Raw genomic sequence first — 5,000 nt, forward strand, 5'->3', positions numbered from 1 at the left:
TGTGTGGTTGGGGTGGTGTGGTTGGGGTGGTGGGGGTTTGTGTGGGAGGTTGGTGTGGTGTGTGTGGGGTGAGGGGGGTGTGTGTGGGGTGGGGTGTGTGTTTGTGTGTATATGTGTGGTTGGGGTGTGTGTGGTGGGGGTTTGTGTGGGGAGGTTGGTGTGGTGTGTGTGTGTGTGGGGTGAGGTGGGGTGTGTGTGTGTGTATATGTGTGGTTGGGGTGTGTGTGGTTGGGGTGGTGGGGGTTTGTGTGGGGAGGTGGTGTGGTGTGTGTGGGGTGGTGTGTGTGTGTGTGTGGGGTGGGGTGTGTGTGTGTGTGTATATGTGTGGTTGGGGTGTGTGTGGTGGGGGTTTGTGTGGGGAGGTTGGTGTGGTGTGTGTGTGTGTGGGGTGAGGTGGGGTGTGTGTGTGTGTATATGTGTGGTTGGGGTGTGTGTGGTTGGGGTGGTGGGGGTTTGTGTGGGGAGGTTGGTGTGGTGTGTGTGGGGTGAGGGGGGTGTGTGTGGGGTGGGGTGTGTGTTTGTGTGTATATGTGTGGTTGGGGTGTGTGTGGTGGGGGTTTGTGTGGGGAGGTTGGTGTGGTGTGTGTGTGTGTGGGGTGAGGTGGGGTGTGTGTGTGTGTATATGTGTGGTTGGGGTGTGTGTGGTTGGGGTGGTGGGGGTTTGTGTGGGGAGGTTGGTGTGGTGTGTGTGTGGGGTGTGTGTGTGTGGTTGGGGTGGTGGGGGTGTGTGTCGGGGGGAGGGTGGTGGGGTGTGTGGGGTGGGGTGGGGTGTGGGGTGTATGTGTCGGATGGGGTGGTGTGTGTGTGTGTGTGTGTGTGTGTGTGTGTGTGTGTGTGTGTGGGATGGTGTGTGTGTGTGGGGGGGGGGGGGGGGGGGGGGGGGGTCTGTCCTACAAAGACTGCAAGAGAATGCAAAACACCCTCCGCGTGATTAGAGGGGAACGAAACGTCGCAGAAATAATTAAATCTATAAATAAAAACAGACGCATTTAATTCCTATATATAACCTAGAACCTGTTGTGGTCTAAATATTCTGAATGCTTTGTCATTGACAGCGAGCGCGCCAGCCACAGCTCTGAATAAAAGTGTTGCTCCCCCCTATAGAGTAACTAACCGCGCTTCATGAAGTCGAATGAAACCTGCTGGATAATGTTACGGTAACGTATTGAATTACACGCCGCTTTGTACTTTACCACATAATTAGCGGAAAACTGACAACAATTGAAAAATGTGACATTTCGAAATGAAATACCGTACTGCTACTATGGCTTCCTACCTGTAGACTTTTTTTTTTGCGATATCATTTGGTGGTTTCTTTAATTTGCATGATATTAAATAAAATAGATACATTCTTTTCCTATAGTTTTCCTGTTTATGCCTCAATCCTAAAATTCTAGGTGCTGCAAATCTTTTCGTCCACAGCCGTTCAGCCTCGGCGGCTTCCGCAGTTTCTGCAAATCGGCGGTTGCGATGCAATGGGAAGACGAATTGCAACGCGTTCAGGGAGCAGCTCCCTTGTTAACAGAAGCGTGTTTGCACGGGTTGTTTGGTGTGGAGCAGCCGAAGGGCGAGCCTCTGTTTAATGATTAGCCGCTAAGCCGATAGCTATGACAGGACTCGCTGTGCTTTCACTCTCCCGGACTGTTTACCTCAACACGTGATCGGGCTGAACTTCACCCCACGCGGTTGCAAAAACATTGAGCAACGCTCCTGTTTAACTGTAAGGTGTGCACGGAGTCGACAGTGCAAGATTTATGAGTGAATTCATTACTTTTGTTTACGCTGTAAGTTCAAGACCAGACCATGTGTCATATCTTAACGTCGTACCTCTCTGTGCTTTACAATGCTTCCCTATGCTTTACCAGACCTCTCTGTGCTTTACAATGATTCCCTATGCTTTACCATACCTCTCTGTGCTTTACAATGCTTCCCTATGCTTTACCAGACCTCTCTGTGCTTTACAATGCTTCCCTATGCTTTACCAGACCTCTCTGTGCTTTACAATGCTTCCCTATGCGTTACCATACCTCTCTGTGCTTTACAATGCTTCCCTATGCTTTACCAGACCTCTCCGTGCTTTACAATGCTTCCCTATGCTTTACCATACCTCTCTGTGCTTTACAATGCTTCCCTATGCTTTACCAGACCTCTCTGTGCTTTACAATGCTTCCCTATGCTTTACCAGACCTCTCTGTGCTTTACAATGCTTCCCTATGCTTTACCAGACCTCTCTGTGCTTTACAATGCTTCCCTATGCTTTACCAGACCTCTCTGTGCTTTACAATGCTTCCCTATGCTTTACCACACCTCTCTGTGCTTTACAATGCTTCCCTATGCTTTACCAGACCTCTCTGTGCTTTACAATGCTTCCCTATGCTTTACCAGACCTCTCTGTGCTTTACAATGCTTCCCTATGCTTTACCACACCTCTCTGTGCTTTACAATGCTTCCCTGTGCTTTACCAGACCTCTCTGTGCTTTACAATGCTTCCCTATGCTTTACCAGACCTCTCTGTGCTTTACAATGCTTCCCTATGCTTTACCACACCTCTCTGTGCTTTACAATGCTTCCCTATGCTTTACCAGACCTCTCTGTGCTTTACAATGCTTCCCTATGCTTTACCAGACCTCTCTGTGCTTTACAATGCTTCCCTATGCTTTACCAGACCTCTCTGTGCTTTACAATGCTTCCCTATGCTTTACCAGACCTCTCTGTGCTTTACAATGCTTCCCTATGCTTTACCAGACCTCTCTGTGCTTTACCATGCTTCCCTATGCTTTACCAGACCTCTCTGTGCTTTACAATGCTTCCCTATGCTTTACCAGACCTCTCTGTGCTTTACAATGCTTCCCTATGCTTTACCAGACCTCTCTGTGCTTTACAATGCTTCCCTATGCTTTACCAGACCTCTCTGTGCTTTACAATGCTTCCCTATGCTTTACCAGACCTCTCTGTGCTTTACAATGCTTCCCTATGCTTTACCATACCTCTCTGTGCTTTACAATGCTTCCCTATGCTTTACCAGACCTCTCTGTGCTTTACAATGCTTCCCTATGCTTTACCAGACCTCTCTGTGCTTTACAATGCTTCCCTATGCTTTACCATACCTCTCTGTACTTTACAATGCTTCCCTATGCTTTACCAGACCTCTCTGTGCTTTACAATGCTTCCCTATGCTTTACCAGATTTCTCTGTGCTTAAAACAGAGGGTGGAAAACACTTCTTTACACAGAGAGTGGTGAGGGTATGGGATGGGTTACCAAGGGTTACTCAGCCTTGTTGTTGGTGCTGCTGATTCACTGGGATCTGTTTAAGAGCCGACTCAGAGTTTACTGCTGTGGTATCCCCCTGGTAAAAGCACAGCACAGTGTAGTAAAGCACAGAGAAGATAATGAACCAGCCCCCTTCTCAAAGTTTACTGCTGTGGTATCCCCCTGGTAAAAGCACAGCACAGTGTAGTGAAGCACAGAGAAGATAATGAACCAGCCCCCTTCTCAAAGTTTACTGCTGTGGTATCCCCCTGGTAAAAGCACAGCACAGTGTAGTGAAGCACAGAGAAGATAATGAACCAGCCCCCTTCTCAAAGTTTACTGCTGTGGTATCCCCCTGGTAAAAGCACAGCACAGTGTAGTGAAGCACAGAGAAGATAATGAACCAGCCCCCTTCTCAAAGTTTACTGCTGTGGTATCCTCCCTGGTAAAAGCACAGCACAGTGTAGTAAAGCACAGAGAAGATAATGAACCAGCCCCCTTCTCAAAGTTTACTGCTGTGGTATCCCCCTGGTAAAAGCACAGCACAGTGTAGTAAAGCACAGAGAAGATAATGAACCAGCCCCCTTCTCAAAGTTTACTGCTGTGGTATCCCCCTGGTAAAAGCACAGCACAGTGTAGTAAAGCACAGAGAAGATAATGAACCAGCCCCCTTCTCAAAGTTTACTGCTGTGGTATCCCCCTGGTAAAAGCACAGTACAGTGTAGTGAAGCACAGAGAAGATAATGAACCAGCCCCCTTCTCAAAGTTTACTGCTGTGGTATCCCTCTGGTAAAAGCACAGCACAGTGTAGTAAAGCACAGAGAAGATAATGAACCAGCCCCCTTCTCAAAGTTTACTGCTGTGGTATTCCTCTGGTAAAAGCACAGCACAGTGTTTCTCCTGTGTGCTGAGCTGAGCTCTGTGTTGATGTCGGAGGCAGGTTGTTTTTCTCTTGCTTGCAGCTGCTCTTGCTCAGCATTAGTGAACATTCATCATCTGTTGTGCTCCAGTGACAATGCAAGCGGCTGACGAGATCCGGTCCCAGGGCTATATGTGTAGTGTCGGGGACCACCGCCGGACAAAATATTAGGAACACCTGCCATCGGACTGATCCACCTGCTCTAACACTTTCTCCACTGTCATCTCTCCTCTCCCCCACTCCTCTCTCTCTCCACTCCTCTCTCTCTGTCCTCTCTCCTCCCCCACTCCTCTCTCTCCCTCTCTCTCTCCTCTCTCTCTCCTCTCCCCTCCACTCTTCTCTCCCTCTCTCTTTCTCTCCCCCTCTCTTTCTCTCCCCTCCTCCTCTCTCTCTCTCCCTCCCCACTCCTCTCTCTCTCTCTCTCTCTCTCTCTCTCTCTCTCTCTCTCTCTCTCTCCTCTCTCTCTTCACTTGTATAATCTCTCTCTGATCTCTGTCTTTGTAGAATGCCAAGAGTGATGTGCATGTTTAACACTGCTGGGGTGTTTATGAATTACCGCTCCCAAATACCAGCACTGACGTGTCGCACTGAAAAGGGGGGGCTGGTTCATTATCTTCTCTGTGCTTCACTACACTGTGCTGTGCTTTTACCAGGGGGATACCACAGCAGTAAACTTTGAGAAGGGGGCTGGTTCATTATCTTCTCTGTGCTTTACTACACTGTGCTGTGCTTTTACCAGGGGGATACCACAGCAGTAAACTTTGAGAAGGGGGCTGGTTCATTATCAGACAAGGTTGAGATTAATTTTTTAAATCAATCAAAGCCCACAG

Source organism: Acipenser ruthenus, unplaced genomic scaffold (genome assembly GCF_902713425.1).
Source record: "Acipenser ruthenus unplaced genomic scaffold, fAciRut3.2 maternal haplotype, whole genome shotgun sequence".
In the NCBI taxonomy this organism is placed as follows: domain Eukaryota; kingdom Metazoa; phylum Chordata; class Actinopteri; order Acipenseriformes; family Acipenseridae; genus Acipenser; species Acipenser ruthenus.